General features: G+C 36.9%; 1 protein-coding gene and 2 pseudogenes across 1 annotated transcript in view; all 3 read right to left on the reverse strand.

Moving 5' to 3' along the window:
- The window catches only part of LOC128579269 (ankyrin repeat domain-containing protein 26-like), a 57,485-nt gene that overhangs the window by 15,090 nt on the left and 16,911 nt on the right, over positions 1–25,484 (reverse strand). The gene's annotated exons all lie outside the window — the stretch shown is intronic.
- LOC128579255 (CAP-Gly domain-containing linker protein 1-like) lies at positions 4,059–4,889 on the reverse strand (annotated as a pseudogene).
- LOC128579268 (succinyl-CoA:3-ketoacid coenzyme A transferase 1, mitochondrial-like) lies at positions 9,366–11,451 on the reverse strand (annotated as a pseudogene).

Below are 25,484 nucleotides of genomic sequence, written 5' to 3' on the forward strand. Positions count from 1 at the left end.
TGTCATCTCCTGCTTGATTCAAACTGGCCGGTGAGAAGGGTACCTGTGGGGTGGAACTTTTTGACTGTCAATAAAAAGGGAAAGACCAAGACAGTTGGGGAGCATGGCCATTTGGAATTCTTCTATGCCGTAAGCTCCCAGCTGGTGAATAAAGCCCTTCCTCTTATAAACGTGGTGTTTGGTTGCTCTTTCTCTTCATTGGGCCTTGTATTCCTGCAACAGTTAAATAATTAAAAATATACACAGGACCTTTGAAAAACATGACAGCCAATACACTACTATACCTATCAATTCTTCCATAATGTGAATGGCTTAAATTCTCCTCCAAGAAACACAGGTTGGGTGACTGGATAAAAAACAAACAAACAAACAAACAAAAAACTCAGACCATATGTCTGTAGCCTACAGGAGACTAATCTTATCTCAAAGAAGAAAGAAAGACTCAGGATGAAAGGATGGGTCATTCATTTACAGGCAAATGAAAATCAGAAAAGCAGGAGTTGCCATCTTATTTGCAGATATAATTTGATTTAAGCCAACTAAAATAAGAAAAAATAAGGAAGATACTACATATTTGTCAAGGGAAACACTCACTGTGAAGAGATTTCAATAATTAACATTTATACACCCTACCTGAATGCTCCTCAATTTATAAAGGAAAGACTAACTGACATGACTAATTTGATATCTTCCTGCAGTATAATAGTTGGAGATTTTAACACCCCTTTGGCGGTTCTGGATAGACCCTCCACGAAGAAACTAAAGAAGGAAACAATGTACTTAAACTTCACCCTGGGGAAAATTTACAGAACATTTCATGTTAATAAAACTGAATACACATTCTTCTCTTCATCCCATGGATCATCCTCCAAAGTTGATCATATCTTAGGACACAAGTCTAATTGTATCAAATTCAAAAGAATAGAAATGATTCCTTGTCTTTCTTGGACTGTGATGACAGAATAAAAATTGAACTCAACAGTAGCAGAAATCTTCATACTCAAGCAAAGTCATGGAAAGAATGATAGCTGGATTAAATATGAGATTAAGAAAGAAATCATCAGATTTGGCGATCAAATAATAATGAAGACAGAAACTGTGGGATACTGCAAAGGCAGTCCTTAGAAGGAAATACATAGTATTAGATACCTTCATCAAGAAAACAGAAAGGGAGCAAGTCAGCAACTTATTAGGACATCTCAAGAAACTGGAAAAAGAAGAACAATCTAATTACAAACCCACCATATGAAAAGAAATAACCAAAATTAAAGCAGAATTAAATAAAATTGAAAACAAAAGAATCATTCAGTAGTTCAGCAAAACAAAAATTTGGTTCTTTGGAAAGGTGAATAAAATCAATAAATCTCTGGCTAGACTAACCAATAAACAGAAAAGTAAAATCTATAATAACTTCTATCAGAAACAAAAAAGGAAATAACAACAGATAACACAGAAATTCAAAAAAAAATCTTCAATGATTACTGTAATAAAACTCTATTCTCAGAAATATGAAAATGTGGAGGAAATGGACCAATACCTGGAAGTACGCCACCTTCCTAAATTCAACCAGAAAGAATTAGAGATTTCAAATAGACCTATATTCTGCACTGAAATAGCAGCAAGTATATAGACTCTCCAAAAAAAGAAAATCCTGGGACCAGATGATTTCACATCAGAATTCTACCAAATCTTCAAAGAGGAACTAGTACCTACATTACATGATATTTTCTAAAACAAAGTTAAGGAAGGAATCCTCCCCAACACATTCTATGAAGCAAATACCACCCTTATTCCCAAACCAGGAAATGGCCCAAGAAAGAAAGATAATTATAGAATAATACCATTAATAAATATTGATGCAGAAATATTCAATAAGATCCTATAAAAAAGAATTCAACAACATATTAAAAAAGTTATACACTACGTTCAAGTTGGTTTTATTCTAGGGTTACCAGTTTAGCTCAACATATATAAACCTATAATTATAATATGCCATATAAATAAAATCAAAAACCATATAATTCTATCCATTGATACAGAAAAGGATTTTGATAATATCGTTTCATGATTAGCATACTTAAGAAATAGGCTTAGAGGGGCTATATCTTACACTGATAGAGGACATCTACAGCAAATGCAAAGCCAATAGTATATTGAATGGAGTAAAATTGAAAACATTTCCACTCATATCTGGAACTAGACAAGGATGCCCACTGTCACCACTGTTATTCAACACAGTACTAGAAGTCCTAGACTTCTCAATCAGGCAAGAGAAGGGGATCAAGGTTATTCAAATAAGGACAGAAGAGGTCAAACTCTCACTTTTTCAGATAATCTTATACCTGGAAAACCCCAGGGACTCAAATATGAAGCACTTAGAAGTGATCAAGGGATATAGCAGTGTCTCGGGATACAAAATCAATACCTGTGAATTAGTAGCTTTTATATATACCAACAATAGTCAAGCCAAAAATATGGTCAAGGACTCTATTCCTTTTCCAGTAGTGCCAAAGAAGATGAAATACTTGGAAATATATCTAGCAAAAGATGTGAAACATATCTGTAAAGAGAACTATGAAACCTTGAGAAAAGAACTAGACGAAGATGTTAATAAATGGAAGAACATACCATGCCCATGGCTGGGAAGAATCAACATTGTTAAAATTTCCATAATACCCAAAGAAATCTATAGATTCAATGCAATACCCATCAAAGCACCAATGTCAGACCTTTAAGATCTTGAAAAAATAGTACGTCAATTCATATGGAACCAGAAAAACCCTATTAGTAAATAAAATTCTTAGAAATAAAAAGAAATCTGGAGGCATCACGTTGCCAAATTTTAGGTTATACTCCAAGTCTATCGTGATTAAAACAGCGTGGTACTGGCAGAAAAACAGAGATGTAGATATACGGACTAGCATAGAGTATCTATAAAGGAACCCAGACACATTGTCACTTTTCCTTTGATAAGTGACAGATGGTGAAGGATATTCAGTTCTTTCCCACTTCAAAACAACCACAGCTCAACCTCAGAGAGACCCCAGGTGGACAGCCCATGTCTAGAGTTCTCAACAGATTGACCTGGACAGTACAATCACTGCCTGCTAGGGAGAGATCAAAGGGTCTCTTAATTCCTAGATAGTAGAAATCCACAGACATTTACAGCCAACATACACAAGAGGATGGAGACTGCCCCCTCCTGTGTATGACCAATTCTGAAAAGATCACTAGCCATAGTTAGGACTAAGGCATCAGCACCTCCAGCCTTGTAAGTCTGAACTGGAAATCAGTTCATTTACCCTTCAAAGTCCAAACATGGTGTCAGTGCCCAGCCCTTTAAAGTCCAAACCAGGCATCAATGACTGCACCCTTTGAGAGTCCACACTCCCACAGGCAAAAGTCCCAACCAGGAGTCAGTGGCTTCACCCTTGAATGTCCAAATCACGGTCAGCACCCCCACCCATTAAACTCCCAATCTGAAGGTTTTTACTTTGATAATATCCAAGTAATGTATTTTTGGTGTTGCTTCAATTGCCTGGAGGGGTCCCCTCATAAAGGATACTGCCAGGTGAATTTCTTCAAGGGTTTGCCCTGCACTCTCTCAAAGTATCTTTATAGTGTGATGTCTTACGTTTAAATCTTTTACCTAGATTTGTTGATGGCATCAAAAATTAACATATGAGGGCGGCGCCTGTGGCTCAGTCGGTAAGGCGCCGGCCCCATATACCGAGGGTGGCGGGTTCAAACCCGGCCCCGGCCGAACTGCAACCAAAAAATAGCTGGGTGTTGTGGCGGGCGCCTGTAGTCCCAGCTACTCGGGAGGCTGAGGCAAGAGAATCGCTTAAGCCTAGGAGTTGGAGGTTGCTGTGAGCTGTGTGAGGCCACGGCACTCTACCGAGGGCCATAAAGTGAGACTCTGTCTCTACAAAAAAAAAAAAAAAAAAAAAAAAAAATTAACATATGAGTTCTCCTGAAGTCTGTACACACAATGCTGGTGTTAAATTGCTTAAACACTAACACGCCTGAAAAAGCCAAGTTCTTGACTTGAGGCTTCATCAGAAGGTCTTGTGGTCATTGCAGTTGGCTGCCCAGTGGCCAAACATCTCTCAGATCTCACAGTATGGGCGTTCCTCACTCTGACTGCCATGGTGTGTAGAGTGGGGAGGGTCATCAGACATCTGTGTCTGGGTAGGACAATCCTCTGTGTCATGCAGCTCAAAGCAGTCACAAATGTCACAGAAGAGGCAAGACTTCTTCTTAGACTGTTTCTCCTGGTCATCACTGTCATAATTGTTGAGCTCATCCCCATTCCCATTGAGGGCTGCTTCTGACATCATCTCTACCTTCATCTTGAGATCTTGATTCTTCCTTTGACGGTCCACTATTACTGAATTTAGGAAATCAATCTGACTCTCCTGGGCTCTTTCATCCTCTTCTGCCTGAGTATCAGTATTACCTGAGGAGCTGTTGAGCTGCCTCTTGTTTTCTTTGAGTTGAAGCTCCAAGTTCTTTACCTTGAGCTCAAGCTTCACCTTATCGGGCTCTAGAGACTGAACAACTGAATGCAAGGACTTGGCAGAGGCGTTTTCTCTCCTGAGCACTGTGACCTCATTTCTCAGTTTTTCTAGCTCTGCATCCTTTTCTGTGAGTAAGGCACTAGTTATACTGATGGATTTTTGCAAGGAGGCTTTTTCTTCATCTGCATCTTTTATGTACTTGGATTCTCTTTTTTTCATTTCTAACAACTGATTATTGAACACAGATCTTTCCTCTTCCAGCTTTCGATGACTTGTGACTTCGTCTATGCTTCTCCCCAGCTCCTCGGCAAGTTTAATGTTCTCTTCTTGCAATGCTGACTTCTGTGTACAGACTTCAGGAGAACTCATATGTTATTTTTTGCTGCCATCAACAAATCTAAGAAAATATTTTTTTCTTCACAAATCACACTTTAGTCTCCCCTTATAAGTTAGATTGATAAATTAAATAATTAGTAGGTGAGTTTTCACCTCTTATTTTGTTTTCTTAAGTTTGAAGACATTGCACCAGATGCCATTACATTCTTTGTCCCTCATAAAAAAAAATCCCTACCCATACAATACCTTATTTAAAGTAACTAAATTATGCCGTTACTTTTCGTATTTGCACTAAAATATTTCCAGGCTGCATTTGTATATTTAGGTTTTTGGTTAAGCTTTGACACTGGAATGAGTTGAAAAAATGTGCCATTTTGCATTTTAATCTACTCATTTAAAAGTATTTTATTCAAAGAAATATCTGAGCTTTTTTGCACTACCTGTTATCAGTAGTGCCTTTATTTCAGGCTTGATAATACTTAGGTGTGATTATAAAATCATGAAACAGGTAAAGGGAGGGGGAAGCCCCCAACTGCTGTGGGGACATTTTATAATCTATATGCTGCATCCACTTTCTATACTGTGTTTTGTTTATTGGTTTTGCATAATTTTAGCTTATAGATATATGTATATATTTTTTTAAAAGCTATATTTTGGGAAAAACCATATACAATGTGTCTTTCTTTTCAGGTATTTACCTTTATGAAAATGAAAACACTGAAAACGATCATCTGAACATAAAAGACTAGTCCAAAAAATAGCATCATAAGGCTTTGCAATTATTTTTTCCTTTTGTTTTCATTTTGTTTCTTTACCAAATTCTAATAACTGGAAGAAGTTTCGCCAATACATTTTTCCTTCTCTAGCAGATATCCCCAGCAATAAATTAATTTAATAATAAGCCAGTATAAAAAACCTAAATTAACCAGTTAATCTATAATCTACCTTTACAAGTTTAACTGTTTTTAGATGAATGTATGATGAGAAATTCAATGTTAATAATTTTGGATTTTCTTATCACAAAAAATAAAATGAAGGACCTCAACCAACAGAACAGTCTGTCAGCCAGTTTGAATCTATTTATCTTCATTTGAATGTCTTTTAGAATATGTAAAAAGTAATAAAATGCATCTTCCATGCTACATGTATAGTAAGAACTTCTATAATTGTATATATGCTTTTGATGTATTTTCCCCTGAAGATTATCAACTGTGTTTGACAAGTGAATATTAAGTTAATCTGTTAATAATTGAAATTTGGGGTTATAAACATAATAGGAGTTGTTTCACAAACAGAAAACATGTAAAACAGTATTGAAATTTGAGAAAAGAAGTGTTCTGTATCTACTTTAATAAACGGTTATGGTAAAAAAAAAATCTTTTACCTAGTAAGATTCAATTTTTGTTAATCGTGAAATGTGTGGATCCAGTTTCAGTCTTCTACATGTTGCCAGCCAATTACCAGCACCATTTGTTAAATAGGGAATCTTTGCCCCAATTTAAATTTTTGATAAGCTTATCAAAGATCAAATAACAATAGTATCTTGGTTCATTTCTTGGTTCTCTATTCTGTTCTATATAGCTACCTCTCCATTTTTGTGCCAGTACTATGCTGTTTTGATCACTATAGATTTATAGTATAGTCTGAAATATGATAGCATGATTCCTCCTGATTTGTTTTTATTTCTGAATAGTGTCTTGGCTATTAGATTTTTTTTCTGATTCCATATAAAATTAGGTACTATTTTTCCAGATCTTTAACGTATGAAAGTGGTGCTTTAACAGGGATTGCATTAAATTTGTATTTTGCTTTGGATAAAATGTACATTTTAACAAAGTTGATTCTTCCAAGCCATGAGCATGGGGTATGTTTTTCCATTTGTTAATGTCTTCAGTTAGTTCTTTTCTCAGAGTTTCATAGTTCTCTTTATAGAGATCTTTCACATCCTTTGTTATGAATTCCCAAATATTTCATCTTTGGCACTACTGTAAAAGGAATAGAGTCCTTGACTGTTTTTTTCAGCTTGACTATTATTGGTATATATAAAAGCTACTGATTTGTGAGCATGGTTTTTGTATCCTGAGACACTGTTATATTCCTTGATCACTTCTAAGAGTTTTGCAGTTGAGTCCCTGGGGTTTTCCAGGTATAAAATCATATTATCTGTGAAGAGTGAAAGTTTGATCTCTGAGCTTCTGCACAGCTATGAACACAGCAAGTAAAGCAAGCAGACAGCCCTCAGAATGAGAGAAGATATTTGCAGGTTATTTTTCTGACAAAGGCTTAATAACCAGAATCCACAAAGAACTTAAAATTATTAAGAAGAAAAGAACAAGTGATCCCATTTCATTGTGGGCAAGAGAATTGAACAGAAGCTTCTCTGAAGAAGACAAGCATGTGACCTACAGACACATGAAAATCTGCTCATCATCTTTAATCATCAGAGAAATGAAAATCAAAACCCCTTTGAGATATCATCTAACTCCAGTAAGAGTAGCCCACATCGCAAAATCAACAAACTACACGTTAGTGTGGATGTGGAAAGAAGGGAACACTTCTGCATTGCTGGTGGGAATGGAGGCTAATATGTTACTTTTGGAAAGAAGTTTGGAGAACACTTAAGGAACTAAAAGTAGACCTGCCGTTCCATCCTGCAGTTCCTCTACTAGGTATATATCCAAAAGACTAAAAGCAATTTTACAACAAAGATATTTGCATCAGATTGTTTATTGTGGCTCAATTCATAATTGGCAACTCATGGAAGAAGCTCAAGTGCCTTTGAATGGATTAATAAATTGTGGTATCTGTATATCCTGGAATATTATGCAGCCTTTAAAAAGATGGAGACTTTACCCCTTTTATGTTTACATGGATGGAGCTGGAACATATTCTTCTTAGTAAAGTATCTCAAGAATGTAAAAAAAAAGTATCCAATGTACTCAGTACTATTATGAAACCAATTTATAATCACGCACATTTTCATATGAAAGACAAAACAGAAATATAGCCCAGGATGAAGGAGGGGAAGGAAAAGGGTGGTTGGAGGGTGGGAGGGTAAAACAGTGAGACCTCGTCTATCATGCATATTGCAAGGGTACATATCAAACCCATTAAGTGTAGAGTACAAATGTCTTACCACAATAATTAAGTGAAGTGAAGGCTTTGTTAACAAGTTTTATGTAAGGATTCTAAATTGTATATAAAATCAGCACATTATATCCCATTAATGCATTAATGTATACAGTTATGATTTAATAAAAATAAAGAAGGGGAAAATTTAAAATAAATAAAGTCCCAATTAGGTAGTAATTGCTCTGTCTTAACAGGGGTCAGTACCTCTGCACCAGCATCAGTGGCTCCACCCTTAAAGTCTGAACAGAGGTTAGTGGTCTTGCCCTCAGTGCAATGTCGCATGCATTTCTTTCTCCCAAATGTCCCTCTCTTCCCATTCCTCTCTGCCTCTACTGAAGTCACTGTTTCCCAGCTTCTATCCATATAATGAATGCCCAGACCAACATGGGAATGGCCACACACTCTGAGCTCTGCAGGAGGTAGACCTTCAGACTGCCAGACAAGGGGGAAAGCTTGGAATGAAAGTTCAGAATTGCAGGAAGAGTATTTATTTTCATGCTGAGCAGGATAATGCCTAGGCTTATGGGGGGGCCACTCTGGAGGAGGAAGAGGCCCAGTATTTAGCAGCTCTCACTCTCACTCAGGGGGTAAAATGAGAGGTCTTTTGTCCCCTTCTCACTTGCAGAGAAAACAATGCAGCATGCCTCCTGCTTTGGGGAGGAGACTCTTTTTCTCCTGGCAACAGGCTTTCTACCTGGAATTTGTTCATTAGCACCTCTTTCTTGGAATCACAGGTTTACACAGCTGGTATCATGTGTGCTTGTCTATTTTTTTTCCTATCTCAGCTCCCCTCTTTCAGTTTCAGAGGCCAAATCTGTCCAGAATCTCCCCTTCTGGTCAGGAGCCTCTGGGGAAACTTGCCTCTAGTGGGCCATCTTCCTGCCCACCTCTGTCGAGTACTTTTAAGAGAATAAATTCTAAATGGCTGCATAAAGCCTGAAATATTAGAAGAAAACTAATCAGGTACTGCTTGTTAGTATACAGTAAACCTTTCTAGTTTTTAGCCTTCTTCCTCTAGGCTGCCTGGAGCAGTTGAAACCTTAAATACAAAGGGTTTAAAATGAAAAACATCCAGCCTGGGACAGGTGTCCACATTTCAGTTTGTGATCTGTTTCACTGCAAGAGTTTTGCTGAAAGTGAAAAAGTCATACCTGGTGCTCTTCTGTGTGTCTTCCCGTCAGGCCTTCCTAGAGCCCAGAGTTAGCCCTTTCTTCTTGTCCTCATGGAACACAGCTTGTGTGTGAATCCAGATTTAAGCCTTAAAATAATTATGGTCTTCAGTTGATTGATGCTTTCCTCCAGGAACAAGACATCACTGGGACCGATGAACTTGCATTCTTGGATTGTTCGATGGATTCACAGATAACCTGGGTGATATTACTTTTCAGTAATAATGCAGTTGACACACTGCTTTCCAGTCAGTGGTAAGGTACATTTCTTCATGTTTTTATGTACATTTTCTTTTTCTGAATGCTCTTTGGTGACCACCACTTTGGTTTTGGCACTGGATGCTAAATCCAAAGCACCACCATTCCTTTTATCATCTTCCCAGAAATTGTCCAGTTAGCCAGGTCACTTTATCTGGAAACCTGCATTGTTCCTATCATTGTTAGATTGACATTTAGCCCTCTAATCATTGCAAATGATTCATGGCTGGAGAAAAAAGACATGTTAATACGCTGTTTAGGATATTGCATCCTCATTGATAAGTGACATATGTTTGTAATTTCCCCCTTATAATAATATATTTTCTCCAATTTTATTTATTTTTTTTTTGTAGAGACAGAGTCTCACCTTATCACCCTCGGTAGAGTGCCGTGGCATCACACAGCTCACAGCAACCTCCAAATCCTTGGGCTTAGGCGAATCTCTTGACTCAGCCTCCCAAGTAGGTGGGACTGCAGGCGCCCGCCACAACGCCCGGCTATTTTTTTGTTGCAGTTTGGCCGGGGCTGGGTTTGAACCCACCACCCTCGGCATATGGGGCCGGTGCCCTACCCGCTGAGCCACAGGCGCCGCCCTATTTTCTCCAATTTTAATATCAGGTGTACACAGATCAAGTAGAATGATCTTGAAGTATTTTTTCTTTTTCTATCATCTATAAGATTTGGCATGATCTGTTTTTCGAAATTATCTTTTACTTTTATTTATAAATATCAGTTGTCTATTTTTTGAGACTTAAAAAAAATAATAAATTAACTAATGATTCCATCCTGAATCTGAGTCAAAGCATTCTATTATAGACATACTCTTATCCGACAATGTGAATGTTACTTTCTTTGCATTATTATCATTATTGCTTAATATTTTGATGTAGCAATTGTCTGATTTCTTTTCTGAATGTATTTATGTTCATTCATTCTTTACGAGGTTTTTGTTTCTAGTCCTTATCTTAAACATTGTTATTGTTATTAAATTTTAAGCCTTTTTAATTTTGTGAAGGCAAAAAAATGGAAACCTAATAAACACATGTATATTATGTAAAAATAAACAAATAAAAAAAGAATAACAGCTGTTTCCCTGCCTGCATTGATTAGATCTTCATTGGCTTCGTGTTGTATTGGATATGGACCATGCCATCCTCAAACTCAAGAGCTGCCCACTCGATGATACGTTCCCTTATATCATCTCCAGGTTTCCCAAATTTGGCTTTTCCATTTACATCTTTGCGAATTGATAAACACTCAATTATTTTCTCATTGTTTTTTCCCTTTATAAGGTGAGATACCTAAATCTGAGGAATATGAATGTCTTCTGGAGCAAATGTGCCAATATCCACAATTTCTCCAACCTCTACCACTGTTATTGCTGCAGCTTTGCTCATTGGAAAATTGAAATTCCTCCTGATTTTCCTGAAAATTACATTTCCTGCTCATTCTGCCTTCCAGGCTTTCACCAAAGCTAAAACCCCTGTAATTGCTTCCTCCACAGTAAAGCACTGACCACTGAACTCCCTCACCTCTCTTGACCTGCTGGCAGTGATGATGCTGAAATCTTTTTTGTATTTGATTGGAATCCTCCTTCTTATACCAGGATCCCATACTTTGTGCTGGTGTTAAATACAGAAACCCCAGCCCCACCTGCAGGAATCTTCCCTGCAAGTGCACGCTGAGGTGTCAGCTCTACTTCTAATTCACCAGATAAGTACTGTCATTCCAATTCTGCGTTTTCTCCCCACTGGAGTAGACCATACATTTTATCTGCTTGTATCGAAGTCCAAAGTTGTCAACCTTTGCATGGTTGCTAACTGCAGCTAGTCCTTTTACTCCAGTAAGGTTCTCTGGAATTCCACACAGACCAAAACCACCAATCAGAACTGTTGCACCATTGGGTTTGTGTTTTACAGCTTCCACTGGAGTACTGGTAGAAAAATTGCAAACACGTCCCTGGGACCAGGCACTCCAGAGGCATGGGAAGAGGCACAGAACCACAGCCCACAGGAGAGTAGTTTTAAGGCAGCCATCTGTGAGCTGGAGCACGTCTGAGTATGTCAGTGTGCCTGGCCCAGGTTGCCGCCAAGTCACTGGGAAGGAACCGCCTACCAGGTGCTTGAATGTGCATCCAGTAACATCCTTGAGGCTGCCTGTACAAAGGGCCAGCCACACACTGCCTGCTGCTGGTTTATAAATAAGTGAGGCTGGGAGGGGTCCTCACTGGGGAGTGGAGGCTCTTGTCACAGTGTGGGATGGTTGCAAAGGTTCATGGCCTCATAGTGGCCGGGTACTCTCCTGGATCTTGATGTGTTTAAGGCAGCTGTGCTGAAGTGCCCTTGGCCCTGCAGCCCCTAGGCCAGCCTTTCAGCTTTGATGGGGTGCAAATGGCCATCTTCCACTAGGTCAGCAATGATCCTTGGCCTGGGGTTCAGTGTCCTCCAGGGATGGGGTGGGGGTGTCCTGAGGGGCTTGCTACTTTTCCAAGCCATTGTGCTGTGAATGTGTGAGCTGAGGAGGGAGCATGTTTTTCTTCCCATGCCAGTGCAGCATTTTCAATTCTCAAGTTGACCTAATTTTTATAGACTGGACATGTACCACATGGACATACTGGTACAGTAGGCCAAGTGCCTTATGCTGACCATCTCTATATGCTGCCCAGTTTGCTATAGTCCCTTGGCTGGTCAACTTACAAAGGTTCTATAGTAGTTAAAGTGAACACACTGCCTGAAGGAATTTACATGTTCAAAGCAATCCCTATAAAAATATCAATGTCCTTGTTCATGGAATTAGAAAAAGCAATTCTTAAGTTCATAAGGAACCAAAAAAGACAGAAAAGACAAAGCAATCTTCAACAAAAAGAAAAAAATTTGAGGCATCACATTGCCTGACTTCAAATTATACTAGAGGGATATAGTGGCCAAAACACTATGGGACAGTGCATATAAAAATAGTCATGTAGATCAATGAAACATCATGGTGAACGCAGAAATTAAGCCACATACAGCTAACTGATCTTTGACAAAATTGACAAGAAGAAACACTAAGGAATATTTGACACTCTTTCAACACATGGTGTAGGAAAATTGAATTCTCATATGGAAAAGAATGAAGTTAGACCTATGTCCCCACCATATACAAAAATAAATGAATAAACACTTGAATGGGAGACATGAAATTATAAAAATGGGAGAATAAAACCTGGGAAAACTTTTCTGGATGTTAGTCTAGGCAAATAATTCATGATTAAGACCTCAAAAGCACAGGCAATAAACAAAAATTTTAAAGTGAGACTTAATGAAACGATGAAGCTGCACAGCAAAAGAAATGATCAACCTAATTAACAGAAAACCTACAGAATAGAAGAAAACATTTGCAAACTATACATCTGACAGTGAACAAATATCCAGAATATACAAGGAACTCGAACAACTTGACAACAACAGAAAACTGTTACCCCCATTTAACCCAGCCCTGGCCAAAAACTGCAAAAAAAATTAAAAAATAATAATAATAAATAAAAAAAGACAAAAGATTAACATGCCAGGGAAAATTTAGAGTAAAAAGAACTCTTATACACCATTGGTGGGAATGAAAATTATTGTAACCTTTATGGAAAACAGTATGGATATTTCACAAGGAACCAAATTAGAACTACTGTATGATATAGCAATCCCACTTTGGGGTTCCTTTGTCTTTTTATTAGATCATAACTGTGTACATTACTGCATTTATGGGGTACAATGTGCTAATTTTATATATCGTTTGGAATATTTACATCAAACTGGTTAACATAGAGTTCACCTCACTTATTTAATTTTTGTGATTAGACATTTATACTTTACTATTATTTGGCACGTACCCTTGCAATATGCACAGTATGTGAGGTCCCACTAATTACCTCCTGCCACCTATCCACCCCACCCCCTACCCTCGCCCTCCTCTTCTCTCCTTCTTTCTGGACCACAATTGTGTTTTATATTTTGTATGAAAGTGTGGGTGATTATATATTGATTTCATTATAGTATTGAGTACATTGTTTTTTTTTGTTTGTTTGTTTATTTTTTGTCCATTCTTGAGATATTTTACTGAGAAGAATATGATCCAGATCCATCCCTGTAAACATAAACCTGGTAAAGCCTCCATCTTTTTAATGGCTGCATAATATTCCCTGGTATACATATAGCATAATCCACTTTTGGGTGTCTTCCCAAAGAAAAAGAAACCAATACATTAAAAGGACACCTGCACTAATATGTTTATCCAACATATTGCCATTATAGTAGCAAAAATATGGAATCAACTAGAGTGTGCATCAATGGCAGATTGGATAAAGAATATGTGGGGTATATAAACAATGGAATACTATTGAGATGTAAAAAAAAAAAATGAAATCATGTCTTTTTCAGCCATATAGATGAAATGCAGGCCATTACCTTAAGTGAAACAACTCAGACACAGAAAGACAAATCCTGTATGTTCTCACTTGTTAAGTGAGAGCTGAATAATACATGTACACAGGAGCAGAGTGTGGAACAATGGATTTTGGAAGGGGGAGGAAGGTGGAGGATAGGAGGTTGCTTAGTGGGTACAATGTGCATTGCTTCAGTGACATGTATATGGAAAGCCCTGACTTCACCACAATGCATTATATCTATGTAACACAATTGTACTTATACCCCATGAATACATACAAATAACAATAAGTGGGAAAGAGTTAAAAATACAGTAAAATTGAAAAAGAAGACATACTGACTTCTTCAGTTCTATACTCACCATAGGTGAGATAGGCCTAAAGCCGTCAGAATCAGTATCCTGAGCAAAATGTCAATTCTAGCATAAATCCAAGGAAAAAAGCCTCAATAGAAGATAAAGAGCTTTATGCAGATCTTTGTAAGTTGATTAGTGAGTGCTCTCCTTCTTGCATTTGAAATTAGTATGTTTCCGACAGTGTTTGCCAAGTCCCTTTAGCCAGAAGTTATAAATTACCTATATGGCTGCTCCCCTTGTGCTTCCCATTGTGCAGACCTCCCTGAAGTGGGGTTTCCTTGTCCTTATTCCCTCAGGCAGGCAATATTCCAGACTTAGGTGCAATAAAATCCTAACCTGAAAGAAGGTCTAACGGGGTTTAAATTTGTCGAGTCTCAAAAATGAGTGTTGTCAGTTGGAAAAAAAATAGATGAAATAACCATGCGGTTAAACTATGAGTCTCTTACACATACACCAATGGTTTCACTGATTGTGAATTAAGACTTTCTGAAGACTCCCAATTATTAAAAATAAAACTTCATACCTTGTATTTTGGGCCAGGGCCAGGTTTGAACCCACCACCTCTTGCATACATGGGGGCCGCACCCTACTCCTTTGAGCCACAGGCACTGCCCTCATGCCTTACATCTTTTATCAGATTCCCAATGGTTGGAATTTATTTCCTTCCAACCTCAAAAACATGATCTTTTAGTATGATTCCAATTTGCTGGTCATTGTGTACATTCATCTCTCTCATACGAGACCATATGAGTATGTGTATAGACATGGTCTTAATTTCTTTTCACATTACAAACAAAATAATGGCAGCATACACATCTGCCTTTCAAAATTTCTGAGTAGAAGATGATGGAGGTTGACATATTTGGACATTAGCTCTTTTTTTGTTTCCAGATACAAGGCAAAAATAAAAATGGATGGCTTTCAAAATGATTTTTGAGCTAGTAACTTGATAATTTAACATGTATTTAACTTAAGTATATCACACACAAGTGTGCATAATTTATAAATATAAAACAGTGAATTTTTAAAAGAAAACATTCAGAAAACCCTTTACTATTGTCTCATATGTCTGCATGTGGTCATTATCCCCTTTCTAAACTTTAAACATTTTACATTACTTCTATTGCCATAAATTATCTTTGCCTATTTTGAAACTTTACATAAGTTGAGTTACAGGAAGTACTCTTTTATATAAGGCCACTTATAATCAACTTCACATTTGTAGAGGTTTTTTTTTTTTGTATGTTACATGTAGAAATGGTATATTGATATTTTTACTGTAAAATGGTATTAAAATTTGTTTCTATGACTATACCATGATTTCATTTATCTTTGGCTTTCTCAGTAAGCGGGCTGAGAAATAAAGGCTTCAAATATACATATATACATATACATAATATTTCTTTTACTTTTTAAAGAAAAAACTAAGAATTTTCTATGCAGATCTCAGTTTTCAATGCCTTGATTAAAAGGAATCCACAGACTAAATAAAGAACTTTGATAGCTAACATTTTAAACATTAATAAAGGTTTATTTCTAGTTCTGAAAGAGCAAAATTATTGAGTGAAGTCATCAAATACAGAAGTGAATGTCAATGTAACAATAATTGAATGGGAGTAAATTAAAAATAAAAGATTTAAAGACACAACAGAAAAACAAGCTCCTTTCACTTAACTCCATCTCTATCAAAACAAGAAAAAAAAAAAAACACATCTCAACCAAAGGTGTTGAATTCCAAATGTAGTATTTTCTCTTAATATAAAATGATAATTTGAAGAATTATCCTACACTTCATTCTGCCTCTTGTCTGGGCAACATTTCAGAGTGGAAGAGAAAGACTTCAGTTCTGTCAAGGCCAGGCCAGTGCTTGATTCGTCTCTATAACTCCATTATCTACCACAGCGTCTTTGCCAGAGTGTTCAATAAATGCTCTGAGTGAAGAAAAAAAGTGTGTATGTGTGTGGATATATATATATATGTATCTCCATATATATATACACACACACACACATATATATATACTTACATATTTTTTCCTTAAACATGCACATACATACTAGGGAAAAACTGATATAAGTATTTAAGCGTCTACTGTCAGCAATGGATACAAGACAATCTGCTTTTTATATTACTATAAAATTCTACTAATTCAGTATTAATCTGAATTTTAGTTATAATCTAATGATATTTGATATTTCACTCCATGTGGATCTCATTATAATTTAATAATTTTAGATTTTAAAATGAATGAGAATGCTTTAAGCACCTGTTTTTCTTATTATAGCTACTACCTGATCAGATCTAAAATTATTCTGGCTAGAATACAGTATATATAAACAAACATGTATTTGAGTGAGCCCTACAAACACTCATAGGTAGTTTAAAATTATTAATGGAACAGGCCCATTTAGGTTTGGAGGACATAGATAAATTCTAGCACCATAATATTTATATTTTGAAGGGAAGAGAATTAGTACTATGTACCAGGCATTCAACACACAAAAATAGAATTGTGTTAGCCTTCGTGTCTCATGTTCCATAATCACTTTACTTATTTACTCTTCTAGACCTATTTAGAAAGCTCAATGTTTAACTGCCCCTTGAAACCAGCAAAAGCAAAAAGAAAACTTTAAGACCACCAGAAAATCTAAAATACAGTAAATAAGTACTATAGTAATACTCTTCTAATAACATGAGGACTACTAAGATAATTTTCAGATTTAAATGAGAAATTTCATTCTAAGATGAGGATAGAAAGGGAGAATACAAAACGCAATTATTAAAAAAACATGAACCTTGATTCAGATATAATTGTTCTTTCAACAAGATCTGGACACTTTAATTTAAAATTAACTAATAAATCTCAAATCTGTATTGTTTTTAAGATTATTTTGTTTAAAAATAACACATTGCAGACTTGGTTCCTCCCCCTCTGCTGGAAGCTCCAGTGCTTTGTATTCCTTCTGTATTCCTTCTTTTTTTATTATTATTATTAGATCATAGCTGTGTACAGTAATACGATCATGGGGCACCATACACTGGTTTTATAAACAGTTCGACTCATTTTCATCACACTGGTTAACATAGATGTTGGCGTGGATGTGGAGAAAAGGGAACATTTCTACACTGCTGGTAGGAATGCAAATTAATACATTCCTTTTGGAAAGATGTTTGGAGAACACTTAGAGATCTAAAAATAGATCTGCCATTCAATCCTATAATTCGTCTACTAGGTATATACCCAGAAGACCAAAAATCACATTATAACAAAGATATTTGTTCCAGAATGTTTACTGCAGCCCGATTCACAATTGTTAAGTCATGGAAAAAGCCCAAGTTCCCATCGATCTACGAATGGATCAATAAATTGTGGTACATGTACACCATGGAATATTATGTAGCTTTAAAGAAAGATGGAGACTTTACCTCTTTCATGTTTACATGGATGGAGCTGGAACATATTCTTCTTAGTAAAGCATCTCAAGAATGGAAGAAAAAGTATCCAATGTACTCTGTATTCCTTTCTATCTAACAAATCCTATCTTAAAACTGAAAAAAGAAATAACACATTTTAGAATTAAAATTCCCATTGTGCTAAAAGGGAGATTGGGAAGGCCCTGAGAGGCCAACTAAGGTCTGTACAACTGGATAGAAGAAGAAATTGGGTTGACTCACCAAGCTCTGTCTCCTTAAGCTGGACCCTGGCTTTGCACAGGCCTGTCCCAGGCACTGTGGGGGAGCTATGCCTCATCATAGGGGTGGAGGCTGAGCAATCAGCAGCCCAGAAACCTTTCGGAAGGATTTTCTGAAAAGGAAGCCCAGGATATGGACCCCTAGAGGTGACGTCACTTCCTAGGCAATAGACCCCAGCAGAATCTGCAACCTTGGGAACCAGAAACTCACATTCCAGAGACAGCTCCCTCCCAGCTCCTTTGGCAGTTGTCGTCCAAGGGATGTTACTGCTCTTTCCTGACTGCCCAAAGCCCTGGGCTCAGGAAGCCCTGATGGGAGTCTTTTCTAACACTGAAGGTCGTGGCTCAGCTCTCACCCCTGACATCTCAGGTATTTTGGCAGATAGGGCCCAAGATAACACAGGATGGCCCAGGGCAGGCCAGGACAGATGAGACCACCTCTCTGATCTCACCTGGGAAGTCCCATCACATTTCCCTGTGAGAAGAAGTGGCCATAGGTGTAGCTGGTCCTAGGTGTGAATGGGCAGTTGGGGTTAGGGCCCTCGTGGCCCATCACGCTCGTGCCCCGTCATGGCTGGCAGGTAGGGGTGCTGGGTGCTGCTCTTCAGCCCTAATGCTCTTTCTGAGCCCTCACAGTCTTATTTTAATTCATTCTGGGTTGGATATCAGTACAGACTCAAATATGTCTGTGATCTGCAGAGCAAAGGGTAACATGTGCAGAAGCAGCAGGAATGAAAAAAAAAAGGGGGGGAAGAAGAAGAAAGAAGGAAGAAGGAGAAATACCGGCAGACAGAGCCATCACTGTCATGCCTCCTGGACCAGCTGCAGGTCATCGTGCTTGCACAGCTCCAGGCAGGAGACTGTGCAGGAGCTGACTAGGGGGTCACCATCACCCACAGAATCTCCCTGGGTGACAGTCAGATACACCACACAGCCACCAGGAGTCAGCTCTGGCTCAGCCTCCTGCCAGATGCTATCCTGGAGATCTTAGTAACTCCAAGGTGTGGGGGAGTGAGGAGAATGTAACTAAATGTGTATTGTTCATTTGCATTCATTTTGAAAAGGAAACAAACAAACAACAACAACAAAAAGACACAGGGCAGGAACTACAGGAAAGCCATCTTAGGGGAGGTTTTATTTTATTTTATTTTTATTTTTTATTAAATCATAGCTGTGTACATTAATGTGATCATGGGGCACCATACACTAGTTTCATAGACCATTTGACATTTTTTCTTCACACTGGTTAACATAGCCTTCCTGGCATTTTCTTAGTTATTGTGCTAAGACATTTACATTCCATATTTACTAAGTTTCACATATACCCTTGTAAGATGCACTGCAGGGATGTTTCATTTTAAAAATAAAGACATCAAGTTAAAGGGATTGGATGGGAAAGTAGCAGTGAGGGGCTAGGAAAGATGACACAATCAGTAATATTTTCCTACAGAGCAGGAAAGAGGGGAATATAGTTGGACAAAATCAAAGAGACAAGCTTTCAACTTAAAGAGATTTGTCCCTCGTGGGATTTACTCCAATGATATTTGTTGACTTTGTGACAGTAACTTGAAGCATTTCTTTAAATCACCAGGGTAGTAAGAGGTGAATCCACTTGAAAAAATTCATGGGGAATGTGAGAATTTACAAGATTCAAAAGTCTTGGGGCAACATCTGAAATTTTTATGAAGATAACAAGACATGTTAGGACACCAAATAAGTTTAAAGGTCATTGGGTGACTTGTGATGCTATAACTAAAACTGGCTGACATTCTAATGATGTTCTGTGACACAGCCATGGGAAGGGTGACATTTGGAGTCAGTTGGGACTGGAATCCTGATCACTGGAAATGGTGAAAATTGGAGAGGCATGATAATTTTGTTCTTCTACGTGTATGTCAGATGCATGTGAACCTGAGCAGAGCTGGGGGTAATGTGAGAGTGGTGGAGACACTACTCTGGTGGGGGCACATGGGCATCAGGAGTGACCATGTGAGGATGTATTGATGAGACAGGGTCTCTGATGGTTCATTTCAGAAGAGACACATTCAGGTCATACTTCTACTCAGTATCTGTTCCCTAAAATATGTGAGTGTGGATCTGAAATTTTGGGATGATAGAGCTAAGTTTATATTCTAGGTCTGTTACTGTCTAACATGAAACTTTGTTATATACACCTTCTGAATATTATTGACATAAAATGTTAAATGGATATCTAATTCATAACTGACCAGGTTATTATAAGGATTAATAAGAAAATGGATACATACCAGTCATAGTTTCTCAACTGATATCACTGGAATTATTTTCTCCATTTGGAACCTTGGAGTCAAAGGGTTATCATCCAAACCCTGCTCATGATACATTATTATTTCTTCCTTCATGCTATATATCTCATAATTAACACTGTTTCATAAAGGACTTCAGATATCAAAAATCTATTCATAAACATAAATTGTGAAATGAGGTAATAATCCTACTAACAGTCTTTTCCAGCTCTTCCAGTAGGAAGAGCTATATAAGTCAGTGCATAAAATAAAAAAAAAAATATTTGTTTGATGATACTGTAATGATTGTAATAAATCAAAACATCGACAATGGCCACAGTACTGGTAAACCAAAATAATGTCTGTTTAAATTTGAATCTATCATGGGCAATTGATTACTCCCTTGACTTGGCAATTATGAATTGGGCTGCAATAAACATTTGGCCATGGAATACCATGCAGCCATAAAAAGATGGTGGCATCACACGTTTTATGTTTACCTGATGGAGCTGGAACATACTCATCTTAGTAAAGTATCTCAAGAATGGAAAAAAGGTATCCAACGTATTCAATATTACTATGAAATCAGTATATAATAACCTACACATTCATAGGTATAGAAGGCACCTGTGAGAAATACTTTGGCAATAAGAGATTGGGGAAGGATTTAACATCATTGGGTCTCATTAGTGAGATGCACGAAAGCATGAAAGAATGCACATCATTGGTTAGATGTGCATAGGCGACCATAGGATTACTTCTATAAATAGCTTCAGGAGAAGTTAGCAAGGGCTCGTCCTTTGGCTCCTATTCTTGCTCAGAGGATGGCTGATCTGTGCTCTCCTACTAAGACTGCTGCTGAGATGCTCACTTCTGCTAATATTAACTGTGACTTCTAAGGTGCTTTGGCACTCAAGACCTGAACAAGACTTACCCTGAGTAAACTGGCACAGCAACCCACATCCAGACACTTAAGTGGGCTGGCTGGAGACCTAGGGTCTCGGCTCCTATGGCCCTAGGTTGGGACGAAGACACGGCATCTTGGGCTCCAACATATAGGATTGGTAAAACATAACTATAGTCCAGAAAGAAGGAGGGAAGAGGAAAGAGAGGGGAGGGGTGAGGAGGCTGGGAGGAAGAAGGGTTTTTGGGGGATCCAACCTAATGTGCACAAAGCAATGATACATTTCTATACTATTAAGAATAGAGTATGAATGTTTTTGCCACAACAAATAAGTAAGCAAGGAGACGGTTATGTTAATCAGTTAGATGTAAGCATTCCAAATTGTATATCAAATCAGCACATTGTACCCTGTAAATGCATTAATGTACACAGTTATGATTTAATAAAGAATTTTAAAAAATAAATTTGAATCTATTACTACATATTATACTAGCTATAAAATACAAATAACCTAACTCTCAACTCCACTGAAATATCAATGACAACTTGGTGGTTTGGTTGCTAAGCAGCCGGCATGAGGGCAGTTTGTATATGGAAACGCAGCAATACTGGTTTCAACTGCAAAATTCACTGAATAGTTAATAGGCCAAGAAACATTATTTAAAACATAAATAAATTTTTATTATAAAGATATGGTATAAATTATTTTCTTTTCGCAAAGATTCTCCCATGTGATACATTGAATGAAAAACAGTACACCATTTAAACAGCCCAGTAAGAACATTTTATCATCTTTCTGATTATGGAACTTTTTTCTGTAAAATTTGTATATATTCTCATGTGCTTTTCCAACTAGAACTTGGTTTACATTTAACACATCATATGATTAAAGGAGAAGATATGTCGAATCCAGATGCATATTCAGAAGCAGCTAGGAAATAAAAAAGAATTTTTGACTAAAAGATTTCATAATTAACTGAGTATAAGTCAGTAAAGAAGAATTAAGAAGTTATCCAATATTACAGAGGATTAAAACTATATCTGCACAGTTATGTTAATAATGAAAAATTATCAAGAATAATATGCCTAATGCTACATATTAATTATAAATTAATTATCACTGTGGTTAAATTATCAGTTTCTCCTTGTCTCATTCTTCATTCATCTATTCTACAGTCCTATGCTAAGGTACTGTGGCAAGCATTGAAATTACAAGATATAATATAGTCCATCCCTCAACAAATGTCTACAATAACCTGAAAAATGAGACAGGCCATTTCCAGAGTCACAGACACCATGACAGGCACAAATCAGGACAGTACTGAAACATGCACACAGAAGCCATCCTAGTTTTGTGTCAGCATTATAGGCTTTTTGGTGGAGACAATATGTAGGTTGCCTGAAGGACAAGGGAGAGGAAGAAGCTAACACACACAGCTGATGGGGGTGGGGAAAGAACATGCGGAATCCTAAGTGGTTTAGTTGAGCCAGTTGCTAGAAGACAGGGGCAGAGCACAGTAAGTCCTAAGAGATAAAGCTGAATAACTTCACATAAACCAAATTGATTTAAGTATTTTTATTCCCATGCTAAGGAATTTGGTACTTTTCCTAAGGGCAAAAGAAAACTAATGACAAGTAAATGACCAGACATTGAAAATGTCACCTGTCAAGTGACTGCTAATGAGCTATAATGGCTTGACTAAGTGTTACTACATGTGTCTGGGGACCTTTGGCCTTAAATCACTAGGTAAACCTGAGAAGTTGGTGAGTCCTTTGCTTTCCAGGAATAGCTTCAGTGTGCTGAGAATCCCTCAGAAATGGCAGAAGTGAAGGAAGTGTAAAGCCAGAGAAGAAGATGCACAGCCTTCCCTCCCAAGATGTTTAAAGCTGTGAAACATGATGCATTAAACGAAGCATGTGTACACTCTTCATGATGAGTGTCTATGTGTTCACAGTTTTCAGTAGATGTGTGTGAGAAAAAAAAAAAATGTAATGTAGTATCCTTTGACCACACAATAAAGAGTGGTGCCACTTGCTCTATCAAATTCATTTCAGAAACCAATAATTAATCTTAATTCATAAATGTTGGCAACAAATCCTAGATCTGAAAAAAGACAAATATTATTTATAATGTTTAATTTAAACAAGAGATATTATCATGGGAATGACATATTTCTTACAAAATGCGTCCTTTAAACAAAAAATTTAGAAACTAGATCTGACGAGCATTTTTAAATAAAAGAATAATCACATGAATGAAAATAAATTCCAGCTTATTTTAAGTTTACATACTAGAGAACATCAAAATGTAATGCTATTTATAATAATCTGATAAAATACAATTACCATAGGTTTACTATTGAATATACATCATTTCAGAGCCCTGATTTTTCTATTTATTAATATAAAGGTCAAACAACTGAAGTCATATTTTGTAATCTATGTATTTTTTTGTTAATTCTCAGCAAAACTCTGTTATTTATAAAAGTTGAATCAGTTTTTTCACTTTAGTTGATTTTCTCTTAAAAATGATCTTTGCACTCTCCAGTTTTAGAAAATTAGAATTTTAAGTATGTTCAAAGCTAATAACTTTTCATCTCAGAATCTTAAACATATACATGAAGTTTCATTGTCGTAATGTCCTATCCAAATTCTACTGACAAAAGATTAAGTGTAAATATTATGCCATCTGTGCTATTATTAACCTTTCCTTATTCATACAGATACAAAAACTTCAGAAAATTTGCTTGAAGAAAAGAATAAATACAGGTTAAAGCTCATTTTCAAACTTAGTTTCTTTGATTCAAGACTTTGTGTAACAGGATTAGACGCAAAAGTATAAATAACTTGTTAATCATAACTTTGTTTTTTTCAGAAATAACTACCATTTTTTAATATTAGATTAATTACAGTTGTTAGGTAAATTATTAAATGTGTGAAACAAACTATATTGCAAGTGTCTCCATCTTGAGTATTCTTATTTAACTCTTGTATAAAATGTGTTCTCTTACTAAGTGCCAAAAATAGGATCTCAAATACTCTACTGAATATAGTTAATGTTTTGTGTTGATAATATAATATCCAAGGGATTTATAAATTATAGACATAAAGTCAATTTTTTTGAAATGTTATAAAACATTTTGTAGAGATTGGGGGTCTCACTATCTTGTGCAAACTAGACTCAAACTCCTGGCCTCAAGTGATCAACCCACCTTGGCTTCCAAAAGTGTTGGAATCACAGGCCACTTTGCCCACACGAGATAAGTTAAAATGGTTTCCTAATATTTTCATAGATTGTTTTCCATAACATTTCTGTGATAATGTTATTGACAGGATTATAAAATACATAATGAAACCATACTAACTAGGTCTTATAAAAGTAAAACTTTAATACCAAATATAAAGAGAAGCTTTTACAGAATGAATACTCACATTACCATCAATAAAGACTATGTAAAATGTACATCCTTACATGACTTGAATTAAGGAACTACTAGTGTAATCTTATTAGCTTTCCCCAGGGAGCTGTTCTTTTAAATATTCGCTACATATGTGTGGATTTTTTTAACTCCTTTATGCCTGATTCACAAACTGTTTTATATACATTTTACTCATATAAAAATGAAATACTCTTCTCAACAGATTGCTTAATTCTGTGCTAAAGGAGTGTTTTCTCTAGATGGAGAATACTTTTTATATAACATATTTAAGGAGAGGTCATCTTTCCTCCTAACTCTTAGCACGTGGTCGAAGTAGTTGCTCTTATTCCAACCCTGGAATCAGTTCTCTTCCTGCCTCTCATTGGCTTTTGAATACTTTCCCACATAAGTGATGGCAAGGGCAACTGTCCTTGGGAAAGAGACACCAGGTCAGATGTGAGAGCTCACAGGGAAAGAGACAGACCCAGGCCAAAGGGAAGGAGCATCTCTGGGAGGGCACCTAAAAGCTTCAAGAAAGATCTTGATTTTTTCATATTTTATGTATTTTTTTATTAAATCATAACTACAATTATAAATTGTCAGTCCAATTCATAATTGCCAAGTCATGGAAGCAACCCAAATGCCCATTAACCCAGAAACAGATTAACAAATTGTGGTATATGTACGTTATGGAATAAGATCTTGATCTATGATGACTCCACTCTTGCACTAGATGATGGGAGGCTGCAGTTATTTTGTCTGTATTCACAAGTGAAAATTGTCAAATATTAAAGGACTTTTAAAAAGTCTCTCTCACTTTATTTATTTATTTATTTTTTTGTAGAGACAGAGTCTCACTGTACTGCCCTCAGTAGAGTGCCATGACATCACAGGACTCACAGCAACCTCTAGCTCTTGGGCTTAAGCGATTCTCTTGCCTCAGCCTCCCGAGCAGCTGGACTACAGGCGCCCGCCACAACACACGGCTATTTTTTGGTTGCTGTTTGGCCGGGGCTG

Source organism: Nycticebus coucang, unplaced genomic scaffold (genome assembly GCF_027406575.1).
Source record: "Nycticebus coucang isolate mNycCou1 unplaced genomic scaffold, mNycCou1.pri scaffold_43, whole genome shotgun sequence".
In the NCBI taxonomy this organism is placed as follows: domain Eukaryota; kingdom Metazoa; phylum Chordata; class Mammalia; order Primates; family Lorisidae; genus Nycticebus; species Nycticebus coucang.